General features: G+C 40.1%; 1 protein-coding gene across 3 annotated transcripts in view; it reads left to right on the plus strand.

Moving 5' to 3' along the window:
• MSRA (methionine sulfoxide reductase A) overlaps positions 1 to 22,075 on the plus strand; it is a 379,556-nt gene that overhangs the window by 157,471 nt on the left and 200,010 nt on the right. Inside the window, exon 2 of one of the 3 annotated variants that reach the window (XM_061200757.1) lies at positions 10,551 to 10,607. The exons of the other annotated variants lie outside the window; for them this stretch is intronic. The gene's annotated coding sequence lies outside the window, so the exon portion shown is untranslated. The remainder of the gene's footprint in view (positions 1 to 10,550; positions 10,608 to 22,075) is intronic. 3 annotated transcript variants of the gene reach the window in all.

Genomic DNA, 22,075 nt, shown 5'->3' on the forward strand with positions numbered 1-22,075 from the left:
AGTTGTGGCGCACGGGCTTAGTTGCTCTGCGACATGTGGGATCTTCCCGGACCAGGGCTCGAACCCATGTCCCCTGCATTGGCAGGCGGATTCTTAACCACTGCCCCACCAGGGAAGTGTCTCTCTCTCTCTCTCTCTCTCTCTCTCTCTCTCTCTCTTTATTTTTCCTTATAATTTATTTGTTTAAGAAACTAGATCATTTATTCTGTACTGTCTCCTTCAGTCTGGATTGAATGAACATGCTTGAAAAGCCTCTGTATTTTCTACAAATTGGGAGTTAGAGGCCTGATCAGAATCCTTAGGTGGGGTGTGTAAGCCATCCAAGAGGCATTTAATAACTGGTTCTCTTTCTTTTGGTGAAGTTAGCAGCCCCTAATGATCATTGCCTTGACCTATTGTTTTATTAGAAGCTGCAAGATAGTGACATTTAAATTCTTGCATTTCCCTTTATTTATGAACGGGAATATTTCTAAAAAGAGAAGTTTCTCTTTATCAACTATTTGGTTACCTTGACCTCCAGTTGATTAGGAAAGCAGCTTTGTTTTTTCCTGGGTTTACTGTTTTGCTCCGTGTATCTGAGCATGGGTTAAATGTATATTCATGAGTCAGAAACATATGTAAGTATAGTTGCTTAAGTGATGGAAACCTCTTTAATTTGACTGAATGACCATTTTCACTTGGGCATTTAATCAAATTGTTGAAATTTGTAACCATTTGGTCAAACGTTTGAAAATAGAATCACAGTAGACAGATTGCCTCTACAGATTTGGGCAAAACAAAGAAAAAGGCACATAGTCAGGTGACAGAAGGTTATGTCTCCAGCAAAGCTGGATCTAAGGGTTAGACATCTTCTCTCCTGTTCTTGCCCCAGATCTTGTGACCAGGGGACGTGCTCCTGTGTGCATTCCAGTCTTGAACCCCAGCAGCCCAGGGTGAAAAAGCAACTCCAGAGAGGGCCTGAGGGCTGGGGGCCGGCTTGCTTCTGGATGTGGCATGCTTTCAGAGTATCAAAATGATGAAAATGGCTAAGCAGCCAAGAAATGACAAAGCCTCAGGAATGCGGCCCACTGCAAAGACTTAACAGCTGGGCTCTTTCACCTGGAGCTCTTTCTCATGCTTTTGGCTTAATATTGTGAATGCGTAGGAGGGTAGCAGGAGACATGTTTATCAGAGTGCGTTTTCTCTGCTTTCCAGTTTTCACAGACAGAATAGGTAAAACTATCTGTGGTTCTCATTGCCAAACATTGTGGGATTCAAGAAGGGAAACTATTTACTGGCTCACTTATTTTTTTCTCTCATTTTATTTTCCTTATTTATTACTTCATGCGTTTTGTTTGTTTGTTTGTTTGTTTTTGGTAAGTTGTCTCAAATTCTTCTTTTGGAATGATGCAGTGTATAAATAAAGTAAATAAAAGTAAAGTAATTCCTTTGAATGAAATTTCGTACGTCCAATACAACGTATAGTTTTTTTAAGGAAATCAAAATCAAACAGTGCCAGTTCTGTTTTTGCCAGGGATAACTGGAAATGTTAGTACTGAAACCCTAGGAAATGAGATTCAGTTGAAGTGACATGTTTGATCCATGCTGAGAAACGATCGTTTAGCTTGTCATGCCTTTGGCCAAAATAGTGTGAACAATGATGAAAGACCTGTGAACTTTTCCTAAATTCTTGTGTCTGGAGGGACAGCAAAACACCCGGTGTCCATATACACCAGGAGCTATTCCACAAAACACCTTTCATTTTCCCCTTGTGTCATCAGTGCCCCAAGACTTAAAGATCGTAGTTGACCAAGACCAAGTTTCCTTGTTGAGCCCAGTGACACTGGGACCAACAGTGGTGCTTGCCAGATGGATATCCTTCTGGTGTACATCCCACCATTTATCCTTCCAAGTCTCAGCTGTGATCCCAAGACTCATGATAATATGGAAAGAATTAAATGATAGCTCATGGTAGACCTTATCATGAACAAATGTGGCTTTCCAGATGTGGCTTTCCACAGTCATGCCTACTCAGGAATCAGTGCTGTTTTGTTTGTGGGAAAAAGACATTTTATTGTTTTAGCCACATCTCTGGTCTCCCCTAAAACCCCCTGTGCAGTCCATTGAATCTCGAATTCTATATGATGACCCTTTTCCATTTTCTTAATTTCCATAAGATGGTCACTTGTCAGGTCAAGATGAAAATGTCTCCGTGTGGAAGGCTGCATTCATCTTGCTTCTAACCACCCATGTGTCCATTTAGTACTTGGGAGAATTTCTTGTCACCCTCTTTTCCACCAGGCTTCCTTTCGTTGGTGTATGATCTTTGTCTAGGTGGCAGTGACATTTGCATTGGGAAGAGTGGAAGCATTTGTATTCACCTCATAGGGAACATTAAGGGAGGGTGGATTGGGGGCGGGCCATCTGGGAAAATTTCAGGAATATGATGACACTAGGAGCTTGGAGTGAGAACTGCAAGTGGGCTGTCAGGAATGCATGGGAACTGCTTCCTAGCCTTCCTTTCTTTTGGCTGAATAACTCGTGATTGGCAAGTATGTCCTTTGGCTAGGCCTTACCTTAATAGCTTTGTAGTAGAAATGTGCAAAGGTGACCTCAGGACGGAGAAGGCCCTGTAGGCACAGGTTCAGCATCTGGCCTTGCTTTCCCACATGGAAAAAATGAGCTGGATTCCCAAGCAAATAGTATGTGCTTTATTCCTGGTGCCAATACAGAGGCCTTCAGTGACCCACACAAACATCTGGAAACAGGTGCACCAGCGGAATGGCAAATAGCTCTCCAATTGCTGTTAATGCATTGGTAACTGGACTGAAATTTCATCCCTGTTTTTTTTTTTCCATGTAGGACATTTTTAATCTACCTAGTAATGAAGTGGCTGTAAAAACAATGCCACCACCAACAGCCAACTTTTACATTTGGGTAGTAAATTTCATATTATAAAGTGTTTTCATATATATAATTTAATTTTTTTCTTTGTGTTTAATTCTGAGAAGACTGAGGCTCAGAGAGATTAAGCGCCTGTCCCAAGGTCAGGCTACTTAGTTAATGGTAGAACTAGGTCTAGCACTCAACTAATTTATTGACTTATTCATCACATGATTTATTGTAGCAGGAGACAAACAGAAAAAATACCTCCCTTCAAGGAACTTACACTCTAGTAGGGTAGGACAGAAAATAAGATAAATAGGTAAAATATTTGTTGTGGGATGTCAGATTGTGATAAGTGCTGTTGATTAAAATAAAGCAGGGGAGGAGAAGCGGAAATGCCTGGTTGGGGGTGGGGTGAGGGTTTGCAATTTAAAATAAGACAGTCAGGGAGGCATCAATGAAATGGTAATCTTTAAGCAAAGACCTAAAAGAGGCACGGGAGGTTACTATATAGAGATCTGTGGGAAAAAACATTCTAGGCAGAAGGACTACAAATGCAAAGGCCCTGAGGCAGGGGTGTGCCTGGCATGAAGCCTGTATGCTGGGGTGTAACAAGCAAGGAGGGAGCAGTCGTAGCTGAGGCCAGAGATGAAGGGGGAGTTAAATCATGAAGGGCCTTTGGTAACCGTGGGGACTTTGACTTTGACTTTGCATGCCAAGGGGAGCCTTTACAGGATTTGGGGCAGAGGAGTAACGTTATATGACCTATTTTTTAAAAGAATCACTTTTGCTGCTGTGTTGAAGATAGAATGTTTAGGATGGTGAGAAAAAAAGCAGGGACGCCATGTAGGAGAGTGTTGCCTCCTAGCCTAGTACTTCTGGCTTGAACACCCACTGTCTTTAATTAATAATAATAGTAATAATAATGGTGATGATAAAGCTTAACTTACACTTGTGTATCTTTCTTAAATGCTATATCTTTATACTTTTAGAATATTTTCTATCCCCATATATTAAGCATTTAAATGGTCCTTTAACATGATACATTAGCTAAAAACAGATACAAATCCTTTGTAGAGAGTATTTAGATATTATTATTGCTCTATTTATAGATCAATATTACTTGCATTTTTAGATGGAATGGATTGAATTAAACCATTCAGAATCATGTTGAATGTGTGCATTGGATTGCATTCAAAATGGGTTGTTCCACAATACGCTGAACAGTTCAGAAGCACTTCAAATTGTACTTCTGGTATATGCAAAGTGTGCAAGGGAGCGCAGGTCAAGGGACTGTGGTGATGTGATTTAAAATGTGAAATCAATGCTTAAGAAAAGACTAAAAACTTATCAACACAATAAATCAGCATTTACATAAATCTCTTAACTCTTCCAGCTCCCAAAACTCTTGGGATGGAATGTCAGGTATTTGTTATCAGCTGAATTTGGGTTTAAATTGTAAGTCAGCAGATTTCTGAAATTGAGTAAGTTTCTGAATCTCCAGCTGATAATAATTTTATCTCTAGACAAAACATTTTTTAAAAATTCAGTTGTCTGAAGGGACTGGAGAGCACCCAAATGTTGGGTCTCTGGGCAGCACCTGGAGGGAACACAGTTCCTGAAATAAGGGAAACAAACTTGGGAAGCACCACATTTAACCAGCTTTTTCCCTGAGGGCACTTCCTAGTTCACAGTTGCTTATTTAAAAGAGAGAGCTCAAATAGAAAGTGGCTAGCTTACTAGGCTGAAGAAGCAGAGGCTGAGTCTAAGGGCTGCTAGAGTAGCTGTAAATCAAGGCGAAACATTCTGTAAGGAAGGAGCAATAGAGGGGGGGAGCCCCAAACTCTCTGTACCAAGTCCCCTCAAATCTGTGGCTGCCTCTGTGCATGTACAGGGTGAGATTCCAAGGAAACCTTGGAGAAAGCAACTACTAAAAGGCTGAGATTTCAGCAGTTGCTTGGTTCTATGAGAAAGCTGGAGTTCGGGTCCTACTAAGTTAGAGAGAATTGTAAAAACTTTAGGCTTTTCCTTGGAACTCTAGGAAGGCCATGTCTTAGGAGTAAACCCAGGGTAAAGGGTTACATCCTAGGGCTAAGGGGAAAAAGCAAAATAAACCCATTCTTGTAAAATCTAACACTAAGCTTCCACAGGATCAAGATGACCCAGATTTAACTGCTTGCCAGGAAAAAAGTCAACATTTTTTGGAGAAAAGTTACAAAATTTAGCACATATCATCCACAGTGTTTAATATGCAATAAAATTATCAGACATGAAGAAACAACCAAAAAAAGATTAATAGTTAAAGAAAAAAAGTCAATAGATGCAGGTCCAGAGAAGAGTCAGATGTTGAAATTAGCAGACAAGGACTTAAAACAGATATTATAAATACGTTAAACAATTTACAGGAAAAGATGGACAGAATGGGGTAGTAGAGTAATATAAACTATATTAGAGAAATGTAAACTATAAAAAAAGAAATAGAATTTCTAGGACTGAAAAATATAGCATCTGAAATTTTTTTTAAAAAGCTATTATTGGATGATCTTAACAGAAAGGACCTTACATTAGAAAAGGGATCAGTGAACTTGAAGACAGGTCAATAGAAATTATTCAAACAGAAGGACAGGGAGAAAAAATATTTTTTTTAAAAATGAAGAGAGCCTTGGTGATTATGAGACAATGTCAGTTGGTCTGATATATGTGTCGTTGGAGTATCAGAAGGAGCCCAGAGAGAGATACTGGGGCAGAAATATATATTTGAGGAAATAATAATTTTAAATTTGATGAAATGTTATTGGGAGGTAATCAAGGTGAATACCAAATATGGAGGGTCAAAGGCAGGGCTCAAATCAGGACCAAAGAATAAAGAGTTTTGAGTGGGCATAAAGATTAAATAAACATAGATGACTATACAACAGGGAAGGTCCATTTTGCTCAAAGACCACCGTTCCACTTCCCACTCCAACTCCTTTTAGAAGGCATTGTTCCTTCTCCTCTGGTTCCATGGTGACAATGTGTTGAGATAGACTTAGACCTAAGTTCAAACCCTAGCTCTGCGTCTCACTAGCAAATCATTACAATCTGCATCCTGGGATCATCATTTATTAAACGAGAGTAGTGATAACTTTCTCACAAGGCAGGTCTCAGTGGGATAGACCATGTACATTTTATAGGGTCTTGCTGGCCATATAGTCGGCACTCAACAGATAGTAATTTCTTTCTTCTGCTAAACCTATTCTCATTGTGGTTAGCTGGCATCACTACCCACCCAGTTAGCCGGGTTAAGGAAATTATAGTTTATCTTAAGAGCAACAAGAACCATAGAGATGATAGGACCATGGTTGGATTTTAGAGAGATCACTCAGGCTTCAGTGAGAAGAATGGATTAGTATGATGTGTGATAAGATTTGAAAAGACCAAATTGGAGGCTGTTGCACACACCCCCTCTTTATATCCTTCCCAAACAGCTGTATTATCTCCTTTTCTGTCACAAGAGACCCTGCTTTCCCCATTAAAACCATAGCCTCAGTCATTACCAGCAAAAATAAAATCTGGTTCCCCTTTCCTCAAGGGCAGGGATGCTCTTCAAAGGGTGAGGGATGATGGTGGCCTGGACCAGAGTGAAGGCAATGAACATGAAGCCCAGTGGACAGATCCAAGTGTCCCCCTGCTAATGTGTCATCGTCTTTCTATCATCTTTCTAGGGGATTGGATTACATCCCTGACAGAGATGCTTCTCAAAGTATAGATATGACCACATCATTCCTTTGGTGGGAAATCTTTGTTTTAGAAGGGTAATCTCCACTCCTTAGTTTAGCATTTAAGACCTTGTAGAACCTATTTCCGATCTATTCAACCAGCCTTTTTTTTTTTTTTTAAATACAACTTCTCACCCAGCCTGTGGGGGGTCTCATCCTAGTTTTCTAACCACTTCCCACACTTTCACACCTTCAGCTGAAACCCTGCTCATCTTGGAAGCCTCAGCAACTTTTCCTCAGTCTTTCCCCACAACTCCTCTTTGTGCCTATGTTCATCAGATAAGATTTACCACCTTGCATTATGAGTAGATATTGAATTGGTTATCTCCCACTGTCTGTCTGCTTTTTGATGATGGAGACTGTGTCTTATTATCTTTGGGTTACCAGGGCCGAGTCTCAAATATAGGCCCTTAGTATAAATATTTGTTAGATGAATCAATGGCTACTACTCTGCACATCTGCAGTGGAAGTGGGAGAAACTTTTTATATTCTGTTACTTAATTTACACAGAGTTGAGTTAGAGATGTAGAGAGAGACTTTCAGAGGAAGTCTCAGGGGACTTGTGGAAGCTTTTGAGGGATTTAGCAGTCAATGGCCCAGTGCATTTTATAGAGGATGGTTTTTCTCCTCAGTGATGTACATGTGTCAGCAGCCCAGTTTTCTGTATACCTGCTGGATGAATGACCTTCAGGGGGCTCCGAGAGGAGGTGGTGAGGACGGAGGTGCTAGGCAAAAGAAACTAATGTTTATTGACTGTCTGTTGGATGCCAGGCAGTGCTGAAAGGAAGATATTTTCAAGGCAGAAAAAATGGTTGAGAGATAGGAAAGTGAAAGAGGAAGCAGTATATCCATGCCAGAAAGAAAAAAATGTAAATGACAGTGGGGCATGCCAGAGGAAAGATGGAAGGTTCCAAATTCCTCAGATTCACTGGACCAGTAGCCTAAGGTATAGTCTATGATGCCATTAGAATTGCCTTGTTGTGTCTGGACCCTGTGGATCTTGCCATGAGATTTGGTGTAAGCTAGTGGCCGAGATTCACAGCTTCTGCTACAACAAAAGTCTTCTGGTAACACAAAAGCCTTGGTTTTCACTAATTGCCCTCCCAGCTGTACCATACCATTCCTTCTTGATGAAATGGAATGATCCAGGCTGACCTTAGCTTCCCTATGTTTTTCTGCTTCTCAGGAAAGGTAAGAAGAAGGTCATATTGTACACTGTGGTTGCAGATTATTTGGGGCACCTTTCAGGAAGACTTCTTCATCTGGGATTTCTTTTCCGCCTCCACATGTCCTACATTTTCTCTTAGGAGTCAGCTGGAACTGAAGGCATTCTGCTGTGTTAATCAACACCCACTGGCAAATGTCATGGTCATTTGTTCACTGAAATTCCATCAATCTCTTACCCAATGTAGAAGGGAAAACAAAATTGCAAGTACCTAGAGAAGGCAGGGCCCATGAACAGATATATGTAGGAGATAGAGAAATACTAAAGGATGCTTCCTAGGAAAACTGAATGCTATTTTTTTTAAGGCTTTCTTTTCTTTGCCCCAGGTGAGCTGTTGAACGTATTTGTCAGGCCCTGATAAAATGCACAGCTCACTCTAAGCCGGCTTTGTCTTCAGCCTCACGTTCCTGTCCTCAGGAGGAGTTTGCTTCTCCTGAATTGAGGTGCTGCTTTCTGTCAGTCATCGATCATCCTCTAGTCTAGCTAGCAACCACTTGCTTTCCAGCAGCTACGAGAACCGTGCTGCTTCCAGTGAGCTGGCTTGGTGAAGCCTGGGCTTTCACAGCGCTGGCGTGGCCACGGTCATCCTGTCCAAGGAACCCACAGCTTCATCAGCCCATACTTGGGGAGCGGTGTGGCTCCGCTGTCATTGAAGGGGTCCAGACACACTGGGCACACTCTGAGGAGAGCAGATAGTGAGTGGATTCAGAAATATATGTAGTGAGGAGCAAATGAAGAAGCTTGTAATCAGCTTACAAGAGCTGTCTTCAGATGATCAAAGGGCTGACAGGTTGTCATGAGGAAGAGGGGCTATGTATGTCCTGTATGACCTTGAGGGAGAGGATCAGAACGAAGGAGGGAAAACTCTAGGGTTTTGGCTCAATGTAGGAAAGAGCTTCCTAACCGTCACTAGATCGGCAGAGGTAGACTGGACTGCTTCAAGGTTGAGGGCAGTTCAACCATTTGCCATGATGCTGAGGGATGTTTTAATACTAGCAAGGCATTTAAGCTAGATGAGAGGTCAGGGGCCTTACAACCTTGGAATTCTGGTTCTTGAATCCTCTTGGTGAATAAAGACCTACTACTCTTCAGAGGCTATTCCTAGGGTAGAGGGTGAAACACAACAACATGTATAAAGAACTTGGAGCTGCCTTAATCACAGTACAGAGGCACAGTGGAGCATATGTGTCCATATGGGCATGTTTTAAATTTGGGAAGAGACTGCAAAGAATACTTAATAAAATTAAGGCAGCATTAGGAATTGATGTGGACAGAAGGTAATTGTCACTAAACACTGAAAATATCAATCGGATTCTGATTGCTGTATGGTTTCTTTTCTAGCAGAAGGTATTTAAAAATTTTGTAGTTTTCAAGTAAGTTGTGATAAGGAAAGCATCTTGTTGAATTATTTAATATGATGTAGGTTTGCTAAAAAGCAAAGCTAACATAGGGAGTGTATTGCGACTTCATTTACATTTCTACCTCCTGTATTCATCTTCTTTGGGGGAGAGTCATGGCATTTTAGAGCTGAAAATTATCTTCAAATCCCCCTTCTCCTGCCCCCTTCTCTGCTGGACAGCTGACCAGCAGTGATTTACCCCAAGCCACACACAGCCAGGGTCTGTGAATGTGTGTCTGTGGCCAGAGCCTGGCCGCCTCTTGTCTGTCTCAGGTCTTCTGAGTTGCCTTTCTAGAATTCAGCCGAGCATGGTCCCCATCTCTGCCCAGGTTCCACCTTCTGATAAAGGGCTCACACCTGTCCGATTGTGGCTGGAATTTGGGTTTCAGTTTCTTGCCCTGGTGGGAGCTCTCATCTGGACCAGATGTGATGTCATCAGAGTCATAATATCTGGATGTCATCCCTGTGCCTTTAAAGAGGACAAGGAGCCACAGAAAGGAGTGCCTTGGGAATGTGTTGGGAGTAGTGCACTGTGCCTTTGCTATTGACTCTCCATATACTTTATTTATATACAGTAAAATCCCATTACAGAAAATGTAATTCCAGCAGAGTGCTCCATAAAATCATGCTGTTTTCACGAGATCCCCATGAACTGCCTCTTATTTACCAGGTGCCACTGAATTCTCTGTAATGGATAAAGTGATGCAACAGAATCACCCTTCAATCTTGCATCTGTAATCAGGAGGCTCTTAACTCAGGCTGCTCCACAGCATCCCACGCAGACCAGCTTCTGAAATTGTTGCTAGGGATGCAGCATGGCACAGTGGAAAGAACATTGGCTTTGAATCCCAGGCATGCCTGAGTCGGAATCCTAGGTCTGCCTTGGTTCTGTGTCTTTGGGCAAGTGACCTAACCTCTCTGAATCTCCATTTTCTGATCCTTCAAGTGGGGCTAATGCCATCTTCCTGGTAGGGTTATTGAGAGATTCCACATGCACACAGATCTACTCGTACAATGTGTGGCTCCCAGCCACACTTGAAAAATGTAAACTCCTTTGTACCTTTCCCTTCCCTTTCTTCCTTTTTCTTCTTATAATGTAAAGGATACCAGGTTATGTACTGTTTGTAGGAAAAATTTTATTTGCTCACTGATCACAGTCACAAAGTCACATTTAAAGTTGAGGAGAAGAAGAAAAGAGGAAAACAGATTTCAGTTCTTCTTCTTATTCTCTCCAGAGAGCCCTCAGACCATTCAATGACCAAGCTGGATGCTAGAAGTAACTTAGTTCTACTCATTTTTTCAGATGACACATTGAGGCTTAAGACATCCCTGTGAGCGGTCAAGAGGCACATAACTCGCAGTACGTTCTTTGTGGGTCTGGGGTGGCAAAGACTGGGCTGGAAGGAGGCAGTGAGAAGGCAGGAATGTGAAGGGCCGTTAAGCTTTGAAAAAATTGATGGGCCGAGAAGTAGCTGTTAGAGAAGGGAGGTCTGAGTTGAGTGGTGGTAACCAGAGAGTTATATGCTCAGGAAATGGGGAGACTGGCTCAGAGAAGTTCTGAGAGCTCTGGCAGAATCCAGAGAGGCTGTATATGAGACCACAAGGCTCTCTGTTTCATTTGAGGGTGGAGGGGATGGCTCTCGGGTTCTCCCACAGGACAGTGTGACGTCTCAGAGAGCAAGGGTGACAGGAGAAGCAGCTCTGACCTTGGGTGGACTGAGAGAGGGAGTGTTGAGTGTGTGCACGTGTATGTTGGGAGGGGGAAGGTGGAGCAAGCAGGGAAAGTGAGAGAAGAGAATGGAAATGAACACTTATTGAGTACCTACTGTATGCTTGACACTTTTTCTGTGTTATTCATGAAACCCTTTCAGTGACTCTGTGATTAGTAGTATTTCTATTCCTAGTTTATAGATGAGGAAACTAAGACTTAAAGAGTATAGGGCTACAACACAAGAATCTAGCCAATATTTTATAATAACTGTAAATGGATTATAACCTTTAAAAATTGTGAATCACTGTATTGTACACCTATAACCTATATAATATTGTACATCAACTATACTTCAATTAAAAAGAAAAAGAAAAAGAAAAGAAAAAAGAGTATCAGGAGCTTTCCTGAGGCTGAATAGGTAGTAAGTGTTTGAGTGTATAGGCCTGGCTCAAACTGACCGCCTTTGGTGCTTCTGAACCCGTGTCTCCAACTGCCCAGGAATTTGGCAGAGCAAAGAGACAAGTGAAATGAGAACTTTTTTTTTCTTTGTTCAGCACTACATTTTCCCTCCATATAATCATTGGGTTTCCACTTCAGAAGCCTCAAGGAAGATCTGAGCTCTCCATAAACTGGCACTATGGTTTCTAGGAGTACCTCCATTATAAAGTCCACCATAATTACAAAAGATGGTCCATTAAATTTTCAAAGAGTTCCAGTTCAATTCATTAGACACCACCCCCGCCCCCTGCCCCATGCAGCCTAATACGGCAAGGTGCCATGATAGGCAATAGAAGGAAAACCAGGTCCAGAGAGGCAGGCCCTGTGTTCTTAGTTCATGGTGCAGGGAGCCAGCAGTCATCCCATCAGGCAGACCATGTAAACGGCTGAGTGCAGAGGCTTGGACATGCCTTGGGGTTCCAAGAAGAGACACTTCATGTCTGAATGGCGTTCTGGAAAGACTTAGGGAGAAGGTGATATCTGAAATTACTCAGGGTGGGTCGGCAGGGTTTCCAAAGGTGGAGGTGGGTGGAAGATGCAGAGCGCGAGCGGGTAACGTGATGGCCAGCGAGGGTGGAATGGCACAGAGTGTTCTGGTCTGGCTGAGGAAAGGGTATAGATGTTAGAATTTTAATAACCACCTTAATCGTGTTGGTTATAACACACGCGCATTAAAGAAAATTTGGAAAATATATAAAAACACAAAAGGGAGCAACCAGAGGCAACTATTATTCTAATATTTTATTGCATTTCCTTCCAGACTGTGTATCTATCAATCTGTGTAAACATTTAAAAAAAACTTCTTTTTGATTATGACAATTGGAATACATACTTCTTGTGCAGAAATTTGGAAAATACTGAAGACTATAAAGAAGAAAATAAAGGTCACCTGTAATCTTACTCAGAGTTTATAACCACTATTAACATTTTGATTTATTCCCTTGAGTCTGTTTGTCAAAGTGTAAACAGACTAAACAAAACATGAACGTATTCTTCATACAGTTTAATATTTTGCTTTTTCCCCCTTAACATTATTTTGGATATTTTTACATGTAATCAAATAATCTTAGAAAAATGGATACATAGTACTCTACTCCAAATTATGGGTGGACCATCATTTATTAAATACTTTCTCAACTTTTGAATATTTAGGTTGTTTTAAATTTTTTATTATTATCAATAATGCTGTTAAAATATTTCTGGAAAATCAATATTTGCCAATTGAAAAATTTTTCCTACAACTGCTTCATAGGAGTGGAATCATAGGATTAAAAGGTGTTATTAATGCTTAAGGCTCTTGCATGTTACCTACTCATGGTTTTAAAGAAGACAAAGGACACGTTGGAAAGTGTCTGTGACGGAAATTGACCTGAAAGCAATGGGTGGGAGTGAGGGAGCAAAGCTGAGGTGGGAGGACAGTTAAAGAGGCAGCAGCTGGCTGGAACTAGGGTGGTGATGGGAAAGGGATGAGAATATGAGGGACAGATAACAGGACACCAGGAGACTGTTGAGGCTGAGACAAATAAAAGGAAAGAAAAATGGTGATTCTCACCTTTCCTATTAAGGGTCTGGGAAAATTCCAGTGTAATTAAAACAGAGACATCGGAAGAAGATGCTGGCTTGGTTGGTTAATTAGGTATTAGATGTTTTGAATTCAAGGTGTCAGGGAGCCTTCCAGGTGGAGATACCCAGCAGGGAGTTGGAAATGCGTCTTTCTAAAGCTTTCTTAGGTGGATGGTCAGGGGTTAGACCTATGGGTTAAGAGCCATTTCCAAATAGAGGATATGTGGTTTGAACTATATAGAAAAAGGCTGCTTTAAATGCAGAAAAAGGAAAGTGTACCTTACAGCAAGTTAAAACGGGCAAAGTGACTTTGTGAGCTTGAGCTGTCAAACTGCAAACGAGTTGGGGAGGAGGGGTAGTATGTGATCTCAGAAGTGGGATGGCTGTGTCACGCTCGCTCTCCTGTCTACCTTTCCGGGATCCTAGTCGTGGAGGTAACCCTGGAAATGATTGCGTACGTGGCTGTGTTCTGAGTAAAGTCTAAAAGTAGGGAAAAGAGCTGGAAGAGAGGGAACATTTGGATAAAATGTGAAAGGAACATGGGTGACTGCACATGTACTGTTGAAAGCCAGCCTCCCTTTCGGTTTGCAGTCTGACGGGATGGAGCACTCTTCCTAATCCACCTGATGTCTGCAGGCTGTTATTCAGTGACACCCGTCGCAGGCAGAGCGGGAGAAGGGGGCGTGCTAGGGAGCAGAACTTGTTCTAGCCAGTTTATGCAGAGTCCTGAGGCAGGGAAGTAAGACTGCCTTCAAATGTGCCAAAGTTGTAGTGGTCAGCTTCTCATTTATTTTTAGAAAAACAGCATTTCAAAAATCACAGATCTTTACTCATCAGGTCAAAAATTGCAGTGTGAATGCAAAGGGCTTTTTGAAAATTTGAAGTTTCTTTAAAGTTCTTTCTGAAGATTTCAGCTGAGAATCATAAATGCTAAGGGAAAATAAAGTAATTCCCAAAAGTGTTAAAAAATCCCATAGCCACAGATAATATTCATGAGAAATGACAGGTAAAAAGTTTGAGTATAAATGCAGGAATCTTAAAGGTAACTCTAAATTTTAAAAAATCCAGCAGGAGTTTTGGAAAATTTTTATCAAGTAACAAGTTTTAACGATTATAGTCTGCAGACCCTTGGCATCAGTATCACCTTGGGATAAAATATTCTTTAAAGAACCATTTGGTTATATTCTGTAAAAGACACCTCTTATGCTCCAGGGCTCCAAGGTTCACCTGTCTCTTGCAGTAGGCCATAAAATAAGTCTCAACAGATTTCAAAAGAACACAATAAAGACCATGTTCTCTAAGTACAATGCATCAAAATGAAAAGCTAGTATAAGAAACAGGCCATATATTTGGAAACTAAATTGTACACCCTTAACTAATCCTTGAGTTAAAAGGAAGTAACTTGGAAATTATAAAATATTTAAAAAAGAATGATGAGGAAAGTACTGCATATTTAAATATGTGGGATGTATTTAAAGCAAAACTTAGAGGAAAATATATAGCCTTAAATACATTTATCAAAAAACAAGAACACTTGAAAATTAAATAAGCTAAGTTCATATCAAGAAAGTAGGAAAGGAACAGACTAAAAGTAAACTGTACAACAGGATAACCATAAAGAAAGAGCAGACATAGAAAACAAACCAAAAAAAAAAAGAGGATCAGTGAAAGCCAAGATTTGTTCAGTGTTGAAAACGTCTAAAAACAGAAATAGAAATAGGAAAACTTGAATAAACACATAACAATGAGACAGTTTTTCCTAATCCCTGCCTTCTCCTCTCCAAAGACACAAGGTCTAGGTGGTTCAGAAAGTTTTACTGTAACTCCAAGGAACAAATAAATTTTTCTTATGCAACATTACATAGGAGAAAAAGAAAAAAAGAAAAAAAGAAATGTTAACCAGTGCATTTTATGAGGCCAATATAACCTTGATTCTAATTCTGGACAAGATAGTACAAGGAAATAAAATTACGACGTATTTTCCTTATGAACATAAATGAAAAAAATTGAAATAACATATTCGGAAAAGTAATTCTTCAATATTAAAATGCATCATGAGTAGGTAAAGTTTACCGAAGGATGGTTCAGAAAAATTTATAAATGTAATATATTACTTTAAGAGATTACAGGATTTGGAAACCCTGTGATCATCTCAAAAGAATGCAAGCATTGTTCAAACTCAAATCTCATTCATGGCAAAAAGCTCTTTCTTTACAACTAGGAATGGAAGGAAACTTTCCTAACCTGAAAAAGAGTATCTGCTGAAAACCTACAGCTAACCTCATCCTTCTTGGAGCATTCTCTCTAACATTAGGATGAGACAAGGCTTCCCACCATCACCCCTGTTTTTCAGCATTGTGTGGAAGGTCCTAGCCAACGCAATAAAATGAGATAAAAGAAGGAGAATAAGAATTGGACAGGGAGATATAAAACTGTTAACATCAGTTAGGATCATCCTTGTCTCTCTGTTTCTCTCAAACCCTGCTTCCGACCTGTCAGGAAATCCTTTTGGTTCTACAAAAAGTATCCCAAGTCTGATGCTGACTTGTGACTTCCCCAGCTATGCCCAGGTCTGACCCACCAGTATCTCTCACTTGGGCTATAGCAGTAGTTTCCTAAGCATTCCCTGCTTCTGAGGTTAGTCCGCTCCCGTCTGTTCTCAGCAGAGACCAGCCAGAGTGAACCCTGTAAAACAGGAGTTACGTCATTCCCCTCTCCTGCCCAGAACTCAGCCGTGGCTATTCATTTCCCTCAGAGTAAAATCCAAAGTCCTCACAGTAGCCCCCGAGGCCCTACACGAGCCGGCTTACCTGATCTACGTCCCGCTGCCTCACCCTGCTCACTCCACCCAAGCCATCCTGGCTTCTTTCCTGCCACTTAAACATAGCAGACATGTTCTTGGTGCCTTTGTAGTGATGCTTTTCTCTGCCTGGAACACTGCGTACCCCAGATAACTGAATGGGTGACCTCCTTACTGCCTTCAAGTCTTTATTGAAGTCACCATCTCTTTGAGGTCCACCCCAAGACCTTATTTAATATTGCACCTTCCGCAGCACTCCTGATCCCTCTGACTCTGTTCTACTTTTCTTTTCTTTTCTTTTTTTAATAGCTCTTTACCTCTTACTTGCTATATCGTGTGCTTATTTTTTATTTTTAGTGTATATTATTTGTCTTTTGCCACTAGAGTGTAAGCTCTGTAAGAGGTTAGGATCTTTGTTTTGTTCACTCATGTATTCCATGTGCCGAGAGCACTTCTTGGCACATGGTAGGCAATGAATAAATATTTGTTGAATACGTGAATGAAGGGCAGTGTGTTATTAGTGCAGGAACAGACAAATGAATGGAATATAACAGATAGCCCAGAAACAGGATCACTCATAATGATGTAAGATAGAGGTGACATTAGAGATAAGTGAGGAAGTAATAGATTATTTAATAAATAATAATTTATTTTGGATACTTGGTTATCCATATAGAAAAAAGTAAATTGAATTCCTACCGCATACCCTACACAAAAAATTATTTCCAGATGGATTAGCAACCTAAAGTGAAGATCAAAACTTTAAAAGTTCTGAAAATATAGGATACTATCTTTGACTTTAATGTATAGAAAGAGTTCTTATGCATTATATACAAAAAGCACAAATTATAAAGGAAAATATAGAGAAATTTAACCACAATTAAAATTTAAAATACTTGCATGACAATAGGCATTATAAATGAAGGTAAAAGGCACATCAGATACAAGATGATATCTGCAAACATAAAATTGACAAAAGAATTAGTCTTCTGAATATATAAAAACTCCAACAAATCAACAAGAAAAATATAATAAGCTAATAGAAAAATGGACAAAAGCAATTTACAAAAGAGAAAACATGAATGGCCAGTATACAATATGAAAAGATGCTTAACCTTACTGGTAATTAGCCAAGTATATGCTAAAATCACAATGAGGTAAAATTCTGAAACATCTCATTGGCTAAAATTTATATAACTTGTAACACCAAATGGTTTCAAGGCCCAAGAGAGATCTCCTACACTGCTTGTGGGTCAGTTCACCTGGCAAGCTCTTTTTGCTTGCTTGTCCCTGGACGCAAGGAGCCAGAGTGCCTAGGCAACAGCAGCAGCATATAATTCAGTGGACTCTTGCTGTGTCCCCTGCTGAACCTGTACCCTTTTGGGGACCAGGACCTCTAACTCTATCTACAGAGCCAAGAGTTCTGGGACAGGAAGTACAAAGTCTCCCAATGGGTCATTGGGAATGATGGTAAGTGGAGCCAATCCTGTTTTCACCCCTTTTTTCTAATACATGTATTTTTCTTTTGGGGGACACAGTATCCCAGTATCTTTGGGGTCATTGATTCCCTGCATATTTAGTGTTCCGAAAGATAGCACTGTGCCCTCACAGAGAGTTGTCCCTGAACTGGTGCTGCACCTGTGCCTCGGGGATGTTCCGGTGCTTAATCAGAACGGCAGCTTCTGGGTGGTGTGGTATATAATAAGATAGGTGGAAACTGTAGTCATGGGTTCATTGCTGCATCTTTTGTGCTGTAAACCGGGTCTCCTGGTCTGAAACAGTGTTATATGTAACAGTAGTTGGCTGAGATTCTGAAAGCAGGAAAGTGAAACCAACACTTGGAATATGTCTGTTACTGTGAGAACAAACCACCGGCCCTTTCAGCATGGAAGGAACCCAGCGTTTCCCCTTTGCCACCTAGTGGTTGGTTGTTACCCTTGAGAAATGATGCTGTACCAGGTGCTTGGAGTTGATATTTGGTGATGGCAATAGTGGATTAAACTTGGTAAGTGGGAGTCCACTGTTGTGCCAATGTTGACTCCATCTCTGCCACCATGGCCACTTTGTTCTTGTGCCCATCATGCCAGTACTGGGGTGGCCAATGGAACAGGCTGACCAGGCTGACCAACAAAGCCAGGTCACTTTGTCAGCTTTGTTGTTTAGTGCCTCTTTCTTGGTGGATGCCCGCTGACTGGCTTTAACATGTGATGCAGATATCTTCATAGCACATACTCACTCCTAGGTCCATCCACATGTTTCTACCTCAGATTTCCTTGTTCCTGATCTTTCAGTATTTTTGTTTCTGGATTCTCACTAGCCAGCCAAGCCATTTTCTAAAAGCTTGATTTCTAAAGTTGGGCTATTTTCCTTCCACATGAAGTGGGTAACTGGTGCACTGTTTGAAGGTCACCAGTTGGGAGGATTTTCCTTTATCACTATTTATTATGGCCACTCCTGAGTGAGACTACATTGTGGCTGCTATGAATTTTTGGCTTGCATCTGTACATAGTAAGCCAACCATTTATAAACCAAAATCCAGCCTTTTTCTTGTCCTTCAGCTGGTTGTATAGCATCCCCTTACATCCATAGGTGTGAACTGAGGGAGTGGTTTTGGTGCAACCCTGGTGGACGCTGTGGGAGTCTGGCTACTTTTTCCTACAAGACCACCTGGTCCTGCTTATGTATGATTCCAGACACACAGCTTCTATATTGTGATGGATTGCTGTTGCACTCTTTTGACATTATGATTTGGTGGGTCTGACAAGACTTAGATTTTGATGGGCAGTTTTAGCCACATGATCTCATAGCTGGGCACTCTGCAGTAAGCATCACTAGTGCCCAAGTGATGGTCTTGAGGTACCTATTGTCATTTAAAGAAATGAGCCTTCTTGGAGAAATGGCTGATTCCAGACATGGAGTAGGAAATATACAAGCCTGGAACATCCTGTCATGCCAGATAGCAAGGAAGCAATAAGAGACTATTGAGAGTATTTCAAAAGGGACTCAGGAGACAATTTGAAGAGGCTCTCCCTAGCCAAAGATATGACAGGTAGAGCTTACAAGCTAATTGAAAGGGTGAAACATATCAAATATGTTTAAATAAATGCGTTTATAATGATATTTTAAAAACTAATTGGTCGGACTTCCCTGGTGGCACAGTGGTTAAGAATCCGCCTGCCAGTGTAGGGCACACGGGTTCAAGCCCTGGTCTGGGAAGATCCCACATGCCATGGAGCAACTAAGCCCGTGTGCTACAACTACTGAACCTGCACTCTAGAGCCCATGAGCCACAACTACTGAGCCCGTGTGCCACAACTACTGAAGCCTGTGCACCTAGAGGCCGTGCTCCACAACAAGAGAAGCCACTGCAATGAGAAGCCTGTGCACATCAACGAAGAGTAGCCCCCGCTCTCCACAACTAGAGATAGCCTGCGCACAGCAACAAAGACCCCATGCAGCCATAAATAAAAAAAAAATCTTAAAAAAAAAACGGATTGGTCAACCTTGGAGTGGGCAAGTTTATCATCTTGAAGACTGCTAAGTAAATGGACATAATCCAACATTTATCTTCCCTTTATTTTATGAACTGTACCACTGAGTAATAAAATAATAGTTGAGGGGAAGCTTTTCACTATAAAGGTATTTCAACTAATGAATGAAAAAGAAGTGAGAGAATTGAAAATCACCATTTTGCAGCTCTCAAGGAATTAACACTTCTAAGCGTTGAGCATCAGTAGATGCTAACATCACAAAAAGAGAGATGGCCAGACATTATGTGCTTCCTGATCAAAGAACGTGGAAACCAGTCTGTAAAGACTGGAGGAAGTGTTTGCTCCTTCAAATGCACAGACCCTAGAATGTATATATATGTATAACTGAATCACTTTGCTGTACAGCAGAAATTAACACAACATTGTAAATCAACTATACTTCAATAAAATAAAATTTTGAAAAATGCACAGACACTAATGCAAGGCTACATGGATCATGAAGAATCAGGCAAATATGACACCACCAAAAGAAACGAATACAGCTCCAAAGGCAAAGAAACGGAGATCTGTGCTTTGCCTGACAATGAATTCAAAATAATCGTCTTAAAGAAATTGAATGAAATGCAAGAGAACACAGGTAGACAACTAAACAAAATCAAGAAAATGATGCATGAATAAAGTGAAAAGTTTAATAAAGAAATAAAACCGTAAAAAGAGCTAAACAATTATTGGAGCTGAAGAATACAATGGAATGTTGAAGTTCAGTAGAGAACTTCAACAACAGATTTGTTCATGTAGAAGAATGAATCAGCAAACGCAAAGACAAATCATTTGAAATTAGCTAGTTAGAGGAACAAAAAGGACAAAGAATGAAAAAGAGTGAAGAAAGCTTATGTGAATTATGTGATACCCTCAAGTGTTTGAAAATTTCTATCATGGGAGTCCTATAAGGAGAAGAGAGAGAGAAAGGGGTGAAAAGATTATTTAAAGAAATAATAGCTGAAAACTTCACAAGTCTTGGGAGTGATAATGACATGCAAGTATAGGAAGCTCAAAGGACCCCAAGCAGGATCAACCCAAAGAACATTACTCTGAGATACATTGTAATTAAAATGTTAAAAGCCAAAGACAAGGATAGAATTTTGAAAGCAGCAAGAGAAAAATGACTTGTCCTATGCAAGGGGATCTCCAAGAGGCTATCAGTGGATTTCTCTGCAGAAACCTTGCAGACCAGTAGGTGGTGGGATGGTATATTCAAAGTACTGAAAGAAAAAACTGCCAGGTAAGAATACTCTACCAAACAAAACTGTCCTTCAGAAATGAAGAAGAGTTAAAGACATTCCCAGATAAACAAAAGCTAAGGGAGTTCGTCACCACTAGACCTGCCTTACAAGAAAGAGAGTTCTTCAAGTCGAAATGAAAGGATGCTAAGTAAACAATATACTTTTATATGAAAATATATAAAAGTATAAAACTGACTGGTAAAGGTAAAAATGCAGTCAAATGCAGAACACCCTAATTCTGTAATGGAGGTGTGTAAATCATTTTAACTCTAGTAGAAGAGTTAAAAAACAATAATATTAAAAATAACTATAGCTGTAGTAACTTATTAACAGATGAACAATATAAAAAAATGTGAAGTGTGACATTAATAGCATAAAATGTGAGGGAAAGAGAAGTAAAAGTATAGAGTTTTTGTACGTAATCGAAGCTAAGTTATCAGCTTAAAATAGACTATTATATCTATAAGATGTTTAATGTAAGCCTTATGGTAACCACAAAGGAAAAAACCTATAGTAGTTACACAAAAGACAAAGGTATTAAAGAATACCATTAAAAAAGACAAATTATAAAGGAAGACAGTAAGAGAGGAAAAAGAAAAAAGGAAGTAAAAAAAAAGGCAGTCAGAAAATAATGAGTAAAATGACAATAGAAAGTTCTTACCTATCAATAATTACTTTAAACATAGATGAACTAAATTCTTCATTCAAAAGACACATAGTGGTTGAATGGATTAAAAAAAAACAGTATTCAACAATATGCTGCCTATAAGAGAATCACACTAGCTTTAAGTACACACATAGGTAGAAAGCAAAGAGATGGAAAAAGATACTCCATGCAAATGGTAACCAACAGATAACAGGAGTGACTATACTTATATCAGATAAAATAGACTTTCGTTCAAAATTGGTCACAAGAGACAAAGAAGGTGACTACACAGTGGCAAAGGGATTAATTCATCAAGAAGATATAACAATTGTAAATATGTGTATCCAGCATTGGAACATCTAAATATTTAAGGCAAATATTAACAGAACTGAAGGGAGAAATAGGCAGCAATAAAATAATAGTAGGAGACTTCAATACTCCTCTTTTAACATCCGGTAGATCATCCAGACAGAAAATTAATAAGGAAACAGAAGATCTGAGTAACACTAGAAACTAAGTATACCTGACAAGACATATACAGAATATTCCATCCAACAGCACCAGAATACACATTCTTTGCAAGCACACATGGAATATTCTCCAGGATCGATTATATATTGGGCCACAAAGCAAGCCTTAACAAATTTAAGAAAACTGAAATCACATCTAGTATGTTTTCCAAACACAACGGTATGAAAGTGGAAATAAATAACAGGAGGAAAACTGAAATATTCAAAAGTAGTGGAAATCAAACTATACACTCCTGAGTTAAAGAAGAAATCAAAAGGGAATTCAAGAAAGTATTTTGAGACAAATGAAAATGAAAACACAAATAC

The sequence above is a fragment of the Eubalaena glacialis genome, chromosome 9 (assembly GCF_028564815.1).
Source record: "Eubalaena glacialis isolate mEubGla1 chromosome 9, mEubGla1.1.hap2.+ XY, whole genome shotgun sequence".
In the NCBI taxonomy this organism is placed as follows: Eukaryota; Metazoa; Chordata; class Mammalia; order Artiodactyla; family Balaenidae; genus Eubalaena; species Eubalaena glacialis.